Source organism: Mastomys coucha, unplaced genomic scaffold (assembly GCF_008632895.1).
Source record: "Mastomys coucha isolate ucsf_1 unplaced genomic scaffold, UCSF_Mcou_1 pScaffold21, whole genome shotgun sequence".
Classification (NCBI taxonomy): Eukaryota; Metazoa; Chordata; class Mammalia; order Rodentia; family Muridae; genus Mastomys; species Mastomys coucha.
The window spans coordinates 35703755-35716018 of record NW_022196904.1 but is presented as its reverse complement, the minus strand read 5'-3'; the positions used below and the strand labels follow the sequence as shown (position 1 = coordinate 35716018).

The window sequence follows — 12264 nt, the reverse complement described above, 5'->3', positions numbered from 1 at the left end:
TGGTAGTAACTGTAGTTTTCTCTCAGACTTACTCTCCTCTCCATTTACATTCACATGAGCAATGGCTTCATTTTTATTGTCCTGGCACTATGCCTCCTCATCCTGCCCACCACATTCCTCTCCTTCTGACAAGTCTGCCTCCACCTGACTAAATTAACTTCATCTTCAGTTTCCTCAGCATTGGCATCTGTAAGTATTGACAAGGACAGGGGTCACTGGGGATCCTCCACCCTACCCTAGACCCACCTCCTACCTAGAGGTGTGGCTTGATTTCTAGGTCTGCTGGTCTGAGGGAGAGAGGTGTCTCTATGCCTCTCTTTGGCTTTCTCTGTAGCTCATGTGAGTCTCACTCTGTAGTCAATGCTGGCTTTGAATATGCCATTCTCTTGCCTCAGCCTCATAAGCAGCTGAAATTAAAAGCTTATGCCCACTGTTTGTGAGTGATGGCCTTGCTTCCCGTTTTCCTTTCCCCTCTGAGTATGTACTCATTTTCCCTGTGTGTGTGTGTGTGTGTGTGTGTGTGTGTATACTCATGTGTGTACTTGTGGCAGGTCAGGGAGGTTGTCTCTGTCTCTCTCCTTCTGGAAGTTATGGTACACATTACCATGGCCTGATCACTCTTTTATTCAAGAATATGAGAACTCAAGTTATTTCTTGCCAGTGTCACCTACCCTGAACAGTATTGGGGTCCCAATGTCCTGTTTCCTCCTTGATTTCTAGATCCTGAGCTACCTTTTGAGGTTTGCCCAGCCTGGGCTTATGTCAGACCCTTTCCCAAGAAACAGCAACCAGAAAATATCACTTCCTTCCAGGATCCTCATTAAGGGTTCAGCTTGGCAGCTGCATATTTTGGTGCACACCATTGATCCCAGATTGTAGGAGTCAGGGGCTGGTGGATCTCTGTGAGTTCCAGGTTAGACTGGTGCACATAGTGTGTTCAGGCCAGTGAACCCTACATAGGGAGATTTTGTCTCAAAAGTTAAACCATCAAGTCTTCAGCATGAGCTCTGTTACAGAGAAGGAGAAATACCTAGCCTTTGACACCTACTTACTGTTCCAGGTTTCAGCCTGATCTGCTCTTGTTGAGCATCTAGACTATTAGAGCTCTCATGGCAATTAGCACATTTGACCTGGGTGTGTGCATGTGTGCCCTGTGAGCTCCAGGAAGGCCAGGCTAGCCAGAATCCAGGCTAACTGAGGAGCTGGTGATTAATTGGTCACAAAGTTCTCCTCTGAGTCCTAGGCCTCTGAGCCCAAGTTCTTCTGAAAACTGTACTGTTCTTTGCTTTAAAGGACAAGAGAGGAAGCATGCATTCATCCCCTTGGGAGTTCCTTTATGCACTTGTTCATTTATGTATGTACTCAAGCATACATAATGATGGTGGAGTTTGAGATAGGTGAACTGCATCAGAAGAGGCCAGTGCATCAGAATGCAAAGAGTTGAAGTGGTGTTGGAGATGAGCTGCAAACAGCTTCCACAGGAACTGGCTATAGATGAGAGGGGTAAGGAGGCAGAGGATGAAGGTTGGTATGCATCGAGAGAGATGGAGAAAAAATCCAGGTCCCCAGACCTTTCTTCCTCCCCAGCTGACCTGCTCAGTTCCTGGGAGGAGGACCGAAAGTTGGTCCTACATGGCTAGTCCCTTGTCTTCATTATCCTGACAACTTTCTGGTGTTCAGCATGGTGGATGGTCAGATGGTGTACTGTCTGGTTTTGTGTGTCAACATGATACAAGCTGGAGTTATCACAAGAAGGGAGCTTCATTTGGCAAAGTACCTCCATGAGGTCCAGCTGTGGGACATTTTCTCAATTAGTAATCAATGGGGTAGGGCCCCTTGTGGGTGGTGCCATTCCTGGCCTGGAGGACTTGGGCTCTATAAGAGAGCAGGCTGAGCAAGCCAGGTGAAGAAAGCCAGTAAGAAACATCCCTCCATGGCCTCTGCGTCAGCTCCTGCTTTCTGACCTGCCTGAGTTCCAGTCCTGACTTCCTTTGTGATAAACAGCAATGTGAAATTATGCCAAATAAACACTTTCCTCCCCAACTTGCTTCATAGTCATAATGTTTGTGCAGGAATAGAAACCTTGACTAAGACAGATGGCCTATGTGCATGTTCCATACTCTGGCTTCATCAACCTCTGGATTGACTGCAAGAGGCATATGTGTACCAACGTGGGCCAATTCACTGGTCAGTGTGTACATAGACTGGGTGTCCTTCTAATAGGTGCTAAAGGTGACTCTGGGGGTGTGCCACTGGCATTCTCTCAGGAGTCTCTCTGGGGGAGTAGGTTAGAGCTCACGGGGGGGGCATCATTGTTGGTGAATAATTCATGAGTGGTAGTACAGTTATTTTAGAATTTCTAGGTAGTGATTTTGGTAGTGTGAGTTGAGGTGATGTTTTTTTTTCTTCTCTGTTTTTTTTGGGAGGCTAGAACCCAGAGCCTTACACACACACACACACACACACACACACACACACACACACACACACACACAAACACACACACACACAAACACACACACAAACACACACACTCCACAGGTGCTCTACCTTTGAACCATGCCCCAACCACTCTTTGAGGCAATGAATTCTAGACAGGTGCTGAGGTACATTGCCATCCTCTGCCATGTTTGGGACAGAGTCACATGGAGCCCAGGCTGGCCTCCAGCTCAATGTGTAGCTGTGGATAACCTTGAGTTTCTGATGCTTCTCCCAAGTGCGGGTATCCCTGGCATGTGATGCTGTACTCAGCTCGGCCCAGTGCTGAGGATGAAATGCAGGACGGCACACGTGCTGGGCAAGCATTCTGCCAACGAAGCCACAACCCCAGGATTCCCAGACTGCTTTTACCTTGTATTTTGACACAGATAAGAACTATGTGTCTCTAGACTGCTCAGGCAGGCCTTGAAATGGCACTCCTTCCCAGCCGCTGGAGAATTTAAGTTGGGCTCCTCATGTGTGAGAGAAAGGAGAAAGGAGAGAGAGAGAGAAAGAGAGAGAGAGAGAGGGGTGGGGGTAACTGCAGTTATCTCTCCCACTCTCCTTCCCAGTTTACATTCCCATGAGCAAGGGCTTCATATTTCTGGCCCTGGCACTATGCCTCCTCCTCCTGCCTACCAAGTTACTCTCCTTCTGACCAGTCTGCGGCTGCCTGAACAAGATAGACTTCATTTCCAATTTCCTCAGCATTGACATTGTTAAGTGTTGGCAAGGACAGGGGTGACTGGGTATCCTCCACCCTACGCCAGAGCCTCCACCTACTCAGAGGTGTGCCTAGATTTCCAGGTCTGCTGCTCTGAGGGAGAGAGGTGTCTCTGTGTCTTTCTTGGTCTTTCTCTGTATCTCAGACTGGCTGTGGTCTCACTCTGTAGTCCATGATGGCTTTGAATATGCCATTCTCTTGCCTCAGCATCATAAGCAGCTAGGATTAAAAGTGTTTGCCCACTGTTTGTGACTGATGACCTTGTTTCCCATTTTCCTCTCCCCTCTAAATATGTATCAATTTTTCTTGTGTGTGTGTGTGTGTGTGTGTGTGTGTGTGTGTGTGTGTGTGTGTACTTGTGGCAGGTCAGGGAGGTTGTCTCTGTCTCTCTTCTTCTGGGGGAGGTGGTGTTCCCTGTCTAGCCTTCTGTCCTTCTCTGGCCCAACCCTGGTGCAACGCTCCTGATTGTCCTCAGCCTGATGCTCTTTGTTTTCATCTGCAATAGGCTGTACTGGAGGCCACAGGTATCCTACCAGCTGGCCTTCTAACTGTGCTGCTGTGCTAGCTTCTAGATGCTGTGTGCCCGTGAGGGCGGGGCCTCGGATGGAAGTATGGGGCCTGGGCAGGGAATGTGAGGATCCCAGTAGAATGAATGGTGAGCCTCCAGGGCCTACTTGTGGCTAGGGTGGGGTTCTGAGTTAAGTCCCCATGGGGTCCCTTCCAACAGAAACTTTGTCCTTCCTCAAGCAAGTGCTGATGTGGAGCTACAGTAAGTAATTCATGGAGCAGAGGCTCAGCTACTTCCATTAGGGCTCGAGACACCACTTGTTGCTGTTGTAGCAGCAATCCATTTTGGATAGGATCTTGGAGCATGCCCAGAAGCAGTCTGCTGTAAGCAGCTTTGTGAACTACCATGGGGTTCCCCAACAGAGGGATGCCACAACTTCTCAGGACACCGATGAGTCCCTGTGGCCAGATGCTTCTACCTGTGTCCCTGTGACTCTGATTCCATCAGATCTCCCTTGAGGTCTCATTCTTCCCCTGTGAGCAGATAATACCCTTGGGACACAGGTGGCTAGCCCCACTCCCCATGCTAGGGCCCACTCCTTGCTGCCTGAGTCTTGGCAGCCCTTGGCAGCTTCTCTGGAAGCCCTCCAACACTCTCAGCTGTGGCCATGCCTCTGGGCAGACACTGGTTTGTGGTCCCAAGCATCAGCAGCAGTATGGCCATTTTCCCTATATGAGCTATGCTCTGCCTCACAGGGCATGCTCCTAAGCTACTCTTCATCCTTAGGTCCAGCCCTCCCAGAGATATCCCCTCCAGGGGACCCAGCTGGACACTCTGCAGCCTAGCCTTGGGGGCAGTCCCTGACCTTCTGTGGACAAATCCCTCCCCATGAAGTCAAGGCTTAGTTAACATAAAATCCCTGCCCCCTTCCTGGCTTCTCCAACTCAATAAAAGCAGGTCTTCAGTATAAATTTTCAGTGTCTAGCTGTTTTTCATCTCTTCTGCTTCCAGTGTAGTCAGGCCTAGCTGGTGTCGAACTTTCTGATGTCTCTAATTTTTTCCTTTGTGATCTGAACATTTTTCTTGCCAGAGGAGACTCATGTGGCATCCCTGAGTTGGTCTGAGCCTTTTGTCTGCGTTTGTCTCAACCCCATCCCCTTAGCCAACAATACATGTACATCTCTGTCCCTTGCTGATCTACTTTGGAAGTCCTGACCTTAGCTGAGTGGACCTTGATGTGGTACCCGACTCCAGAACGCCAGAGAATGTCAGAACGTGAGCTCATATGCTGCACGGTGGCTTTTATTGCGAACTGGGGACTATGAGACACTCAGTGATTATTTGCCATCATGTCTTTTATCCAGGATTTGTAAATAATAAGTTTGGTGTATAAGGCAGGGACTTTGGGTTTAGTACATGGGATTGGCCCCCATGATGTTATCCCTTGGAGAACACCATCACAGATCAGTGGGCCTCCCGAGTCACCCTGAAAGAAGGACAATGACAGGAGTAAGGAAGGACCTGGCAGTTGGGTTCTGCTGGCCAACCTGGAACTGACTCCCAGGGGAGGAAGACAGGGACTCTAAGAGGCAGCTGTGGCCAGGAGGTGAGGGAATCCAGCTCTTGGTAGGCCAGCTCTTATATGGACATGATGTTGGAGTGAGGGGTGGACAGGACAGTCTCCAGAGCCAAGTCAAAAGGAGAAATAGTACCAGCTATAGGATCCTCCCCTCCCAGCCTGCATCTCTTCCATAGGGAAAGGTGCAAAGCGCCTGACTAGACAGGGTGTTGAAGTGGGAACCAGGAACCTCAGTCTCCTCTTTCAGTCCTTTCCCTCACTGCAGGGAGGGGCTGTCTCACCTTGCAAGTGTTTTTGCCTCCATCCATGTCTCCTGCACACAGCATGGTGTCTGTCACCTTCCATGTGAATTTTTTGGCACAGACCTCATTGGGCATGAGCTTGAGGTACACGCACTGGAGATCATCTGGGTATTTGTCTGTGGATCAGGAGTCAAGAGGGTGGTGAGCAGAAGCCAGCCCAGTCCTCTCTGTCCCTCCACTGCACCCAGCTATGTTGCTTGGACTAGACTCACACTCCTCTGTGGGTGTAATGCTGCCCCAGCCTGAGGCAAGGCATCTGCTCCCCACAGTGGGCTCCTCAGTGGGGAGGTCGATGGTCTTCACAACATCTGTGATGTCAGCAGGCTCGCTGAGACGGAGCAGCATCAGGTCATTGCTGTAGTCATTGTCAGGATGTCGGGTTTGGTTCCTCATGAAGATCATGTTGAAGTCAGGGTGAGGGAAGCTTTTGCTGACAAATCGGTGCTGAGCAGAGGGTTCATTCTCTAATAGTTTGTTTTTACCCAGCCACACCTGGTAATTGCTGGGGGGAGCAGGGCAGGAGATGGAGAGAATGAGAGGAGGCACCCAGGGAGATTGAGCAGAGTACAGGAGAGAAGGGGAGGAAGGAGGGGTGAAAGAGAGAGGGTCAGAGACAAAAACATACACAAAATGACACTCCCACCCCACACACATAGAAACAGAGACAGAAACACAGACACACAAGTAGAGAAAGAAAGGCATACACATATATACACACAGGAACAAACAGGCACACGCACACACACATATATGCATATAGAAAGAGAAACAAACTCACAGAGAGACAGAAAGGAACATACACACATACATGCAGAAAGAGACAAAGCGGCAGAAAGAGACAGAGGCGGGAAGAGAAAATTAGAGAAGGGGGGCAGGGAGGAGGGGGCAGGAAGGAAGGGAAGGAAGAAGGGTGTAGGGAGGAGGGGGCAGAGATGAGGGGCAGGGAGGAGAGAGTAGGCCTGAGAGATGCTCAGGTCCAGCTGGGACCAGACTGAACTTCCCCAGCAGGTAGGCCTGGCCTGCAGCCCAAGGTCTGAGCTCTCTGCCCTCAACCCCCAGCATCCTGCTCCCTCTCTGTACTCAGTTACTTCACCCAGCTCCAGCTCTGACCAGCCCTTCTCTGTATATATCTTCATAGTGGATGGAAGGTCCTAGAGGCCAAGGTGCTCTGGGGAGAATGAGGACTTCTCTCACACCCTAATGTCAGGGACAGCACTTTCTATCCCTTAGGCCTGGTCCCCACTATGGCCAGTACTGATAAAAGAGAACACATGAGACCCAGACCCAGACAGGGCTGGGCAGAGACACAAGAGGGAGACACACAGTGACAGATGACCATGGAGACAATCAGATGTGAATACAGACAGGAGACATACAGACAATAAGACAGAAAAGGAAGAAACAGGACTCTGAACCCAAGCCTGGAGAGAGGCCCAAAGAGAGACCCAGGAGGTCATGGATAGACTTTGAGCCAGTCCCACCCTCCTGCCCTTCAGTACCCCAGCCTGTCCTGGAGTCATGTCCTCTGGCTGCCACCCTGCTTTCCTGTCTCCTCCCTTACTCACTCGCTATAGCAGTGGGCAGCCGTGAGAACCCAGTTGCGGTCCAACAGGACACCACTGCATAGATATGGTTTTTCTTTCTTGAAGCCTAACACAATCACATTCCAAGGTTGGGAGTTCTTCTCGCAGTTAAATCCTCCAACAACCAGATTCTGGACAGGAGGCGCAGCATCTGCAACAGGGACAATGGGAGAGGGGAGGGTTGGCACAGATAGGGAGGTGTACTGTTGGGGGACAGTTATGCAGGGCTGGGATCAGGGCCATGGCCAGGGGATCTGGGCAAGGGACCCATATATGACTGGTCGTGGATAGGGAGATATCTGCTGTGGGGACAGAAATAACCCTTAAAGCAGGAATCAGGTATAGTGTCAGGCCACTTTATAGTTTTAGGCTAATAGATGGAAGGGAAACCAGAAAGGGGGGGAGGGATTCCAGTGCATTCTTAGTCCAATGAGGATGAAATCCTTTGATTTGGCATTTAGAGTCTCCAAGGCTTGAGAAGAAGTCAGGGCCTGGGCTGGGTTTTGGGAATACTGGAAAGGGTGAGATCTCAGAAAACTAGATTTGAGTGAATAAATGAATCCAGGAAAGGGAGCTTAGGGATGATTAGGGATTTTTTGGATTGGGCATGAAGTGGCCAGCTGGGATGGGAGAGAATGAGGGGTTTCCAGGTCAAAGGGGCAGGGTCAAGACTGCTGGGTGGACTCCTGTAAGGGTCTGTGGTGGAGATGATATTTAAGAGCTGTGGGGCTCCCTAAGACTGGAGCTTGAAATGGGACAAGCAGTGAAAAGTGGAATTTCTGGGGGACTGTGGACAAAAGCCTGTGCTTCCTGTGGAGGTGGGGCAAATGATCTAGGTATTGGTGAGGCCCAGGGATCTCTTGGAGGCAGCCTCAGGACAGGAGTGGAAAAGAAGTTAAAGCAAGTCAGGCCACTGTGAGGCAGAGAGGAGGACCCAGCTGATGTGAGGTACTAGGGTTAGGCTCTGGGGTCTGTGGGGTGTCCTGCACACAGTGGGAACTAGAGCTGTGCAGTGGGGCTCCTGTGAGACAGGACAGGAGCTGGTGAAGGTTAGAAACACTGAGGAGCCTGCGGCTCAGGACCTGAGGCATGAGAGGGAACTGCGGTCCAAAGCACAGCATTTGGAAAGAGAGGGAAGCTTGGCAAGCCAGGCAGGGCAGCACTCATCTGTAATCCCAGTACACAGCAGGCTGAGGCAGGAGGATGGCCATGGAGTGAAGACAAGCCTGGGCCACATCATGAGACACTAGCTCAGAACTTATTCCCAAGAGCTCGAAGCAGATGGCTAGGTTGCTACAGGACTGGCTGTGCAAGCATTAGCACCTGAGCTGAACCCTCCAGAACCCAGGTGAAAAGTCAGATGTGGCGCTGTGCACCTGTGACCCCAGAGCTGGGGAGGTGGAAGCAGGAGGATTCCCCTGAGGCTTGCTGGACAGCCATTATAGCCTAAGAGGAACTCCCCGTTCAGTGAGAGACCCTGCCAAGGGGGCAAGTGATTGAGGAAGATACTTGATATTCATGTCTGGTGTTTGCCACCTGACTCTTCCTCAAAAAACCATATTAAACAAAACAGCCAGGAAGACTGTACATTGGCAGATCCCCCACAACATAAAGGTGGGAACCCATCTGATGTCACAAGCCAATTTGAGAAGTGAAACTTTTATTAGAAACATATCTACTTGAGTAGAAGGGGACAAGTTATCAGGATGTGGAGAACACAGCTGAGGGCTTGAAGCTGCTGGACAGCCAAAGGTACTAGTGTGGGAGTTAGGCAAGCCCCTGACTCAGGGGTCGGGATATTAGGCTCTAGGAAAAACAATAAACTAGAGAGACAACTGAGGTCCTAATGTTGGTAAGGGGTTGGGTCCTTAGAAAGATTGGAGAAGCCCAGAGATGATCAGGTGGCTAAGGAGGTTGAGAAAGTTCTGGAAAAAGGGAGGCAACAGGAGCCTGGCATGGGAGCAAGGACTGGGAGGGACTCTGCAGTGTGCAGGGGCAGAGAAGGAAGTGCAGGTGGTGCTTCAGGATGTAGGTGGGGAAAGGGGAGAGGGGAAAGTGATGTCCAGGGCCAAAGGCAGCATGAGAGTCAGGGCTCTGACCCCTCCCACTTCCCTCATCTCACCAATCCCTCCTAGGGACAGGGCAAGGAACAGGATCAGGAACCACATGGTACCAGGTGTCCAGGAGCAGCAGGCAGTGAGCTTGGAGCTCCTCATTGAGCCCTTAAAAACCCTCATTCTCCTACTCCAGCCCCACCCCTGCACTGTTGGCACCTAGAGGGTGGCCAAAGCCCTGCCCTTGCTGACCTAGGTGGATTCTCTGCTGTCAACCTCAGCCCTGTGGCAGGGAAGACCCAGTTTTTTCTGCTGTCCAGTAGGCCCTAGGTCACCCTGGATACCTTCCCATGGCTAAGGTGGGTGGGGCAGGATCAGCTGTTCCTGGAGCTGTGGTGTTCCGGTTACTGTAGCCAGATGGCAAGGTCAGTGGCTATGGTGAAGGAGTGTGAAAGGATGGTGGAATTGCATGTGACCCCCAACACACAGCTCTAAGGAAGGTCCTCTACCTCAGGACCGAGATCTTCCTCAGAAGTCAGCAGTTAGAACAAATTCTTTGCACCAGTGGTAGCCAAGAGGGCTGCAAGCTCTCCACAGATACAAATCCTGTTTTTGAGAATGACAAAATTCTTCCCTTCTTGGACTTGGAACTCTGGATCACTGATTTTATTGTTCCCATTAGAAGGTTGGGAGCTGGGTGTAGTGGTGCACTCCTTCAATCCCAGCACTTTGACACCACAGGCAGGTGATTCCTTGTGATTTTAGGCTCAAGTAGGCTGTAATGTAGACTAACCTAGTCTACATAGTGAGATTCAAGACAGTCAGGGTTGTATGTAGAGCTGTCTTAACAAACCAATAAAATAAAATAAATTGAAGTTGTGGTGCAGTCTGGCAGTGGTGGTACATGCCTTTAGTGCCAGCACTTGGGAGGCAGAGGCATGCAGATTTCAGAGTTTGAGGCCAGCCTAGTCTACAGAGTTCCAGGACAACCAGGACTACACAGACAAACCTTGTCTCAAAAAACAAATGAAAAGAAAAAAAAAGGAAAAAAATAAAAAGAAGTAATGGTGCTCATTACCATCGCTTGATCACTCTTTGATTCAAGAACATGAGAAGTCAGGGTACTCCAGGGGAGTGTCACCCACCCTGAACTGTGTGTTGGGGTCACAGTGATGTTTCTCTTCTTTGTTCCTAGATCCTGAGCTACATTTCTAGATTAGACCAGCCTGGGCTTATGTCAGACCCTTTCTCAAGAAACAGAAACCAGAGAATGTCACTTCCCTCCAGGAGCCTCATTAAGGGTTCATCTTGGCAGCTTCATATTTTAGTGCACACCATTGATTCCCCAACTTAGGAGGTAGAGGTTGGTGGATCTCTGTTAGTTGCAAGTTAGACTGGTGCACATAGTGTATTTAGGCCAGTGAACCCTACATAGGGAGACTTTGTCTCAAAATTTAAACCATCAAGACTTCAGCATGGGCTCTGTTACAGAGAAGGAGAAAAACCTATCCTTTGACACCTACTTACTGTGGCAGGTTTCAGCCTGATCTGCTCTCCTTGAGCATCTAGACTATTTGAGCTCTAATGGCAATTAGCACATTTGACTTGGGTGTGTACATGCCTGCTCTGTTAGGTCCAGGAAGGCCAGGCTAGCCAGAATCCAGGCTAACTGAGGAGCTGGTGAACAATTGTCCACCACGTTCTCCTCTGAGTCCTAGGCGTCTGTGCTGGAGTTCCTCTGAAAACTACACTGCTCTTTGCTCTAAAGGACAAGAGAGGAAGCATGAATTCATCCTCTTGTGAGTTCATTCATGCACTCGTTCATTAATGTATGTACTCAAACACACATAATAATGGTGGAGTTTGAGATATGTGAAGTGCATCAGAAGAGGCCAGTGCATCAGAATGGAAAGAGTTGAAGTGGTGTTGGAGATGAGCTGCAAACAGCTTCCACAGGAACTGGTTGTAGATGAGAGGGAAATGGAAAGGAGGCAGAGGATGAAGGTTGGTGTGCATCGAGAGAGATGGAGAAAAAATCCAGGTCCCCAGATGTTTTTCCCTCCCCTGCTGACCTGCTCTGTCCATGGCAGGAAGACTGAAAGTTGGTCCATGGTGTCTGGTCCCTCACCTTCATCTTCCTACCAACTTTGTTGGTGTTGACTGTGGTAGATGGTCAGATGGCCTATGTGCATGGTCTGTACTGTGTGTTCATCGGCCTGTGAATTGACTGTAGGAGACAAACGTGTGCTAATGTGAGCAAATCCACTTGTCAGTGTATACATAGAGTGGGTGTCCTTCTGATGTGTGCTAGAGTTGACTGGGGAGGTGGGCCACTGGCACTCTCCCAGGAGTTTGTCTCGGGGAGTAGGTTTCGGCTCACAGTGGAGCATCATTGTTGCTGGGTAAATGAATGAGTGGTAGTAGAGTTATTTTAGAATTTCTAGATAGTGATTTTGGTAATGTGAGTGGAGGTGACTTTTTTTCTTTTTTGTTTTTGTTTTTTTCTGGGGTGCAGTGTGGTTTTCTGAAGCTAAACCTGGAGCCTTACACACACACTCACTCCACAGGGTCTCTACTGCTGAGCCAAACTCCAAGAAAAACTTCTTTGGAGGATTGTAGACAGGTGCTCTACCTCTGAACCATGTCCCGAACCCTCACTGGGGGATGGATTCTCGACAGGTGCTGAGCTACATTGTCATCCTCTGCCATGTTTGAGGCAGGATCTCAAGTATCCCAGGCTGGCCTCCAGCTCAGTGTGTAGCTGTGGATAAATCTTGTGTTGCTGATCGCCTTCCAAAGTGTGGGGATCCCCGGCGTGTGTTGCCACACTCAGTACAGCCCAGTGCTGAAGATGGAATTCAGGACGGCATACATGCTAGGCAAGCATTCTACCAATGACACAACCTTAGGACCCCCAGACTGCTTATTTTGTATTTTGAGACAGATAAGTTCTATGTGTTTCTAGACAGCTCAGGAAGGCCTTGAAATGGCACTCCTCCTCAGCATACTTAGGTTGTACTCCTCATGGTGGGAGAG

At 49.7% G+C, this 12264-nt stretch overlaps 1 pseudogene; it reads right to left on the bottom strand.

The window, feature by feature from the left end:
• Positions 1–5066: 5066 nt before the first annotated feature.
• On the bottom strand, positions 5067–9342 carry LOC116102108 (annotated as a pseudogene).
• Positions 9343–12264: the final 2922 nt, after the last annotated feature.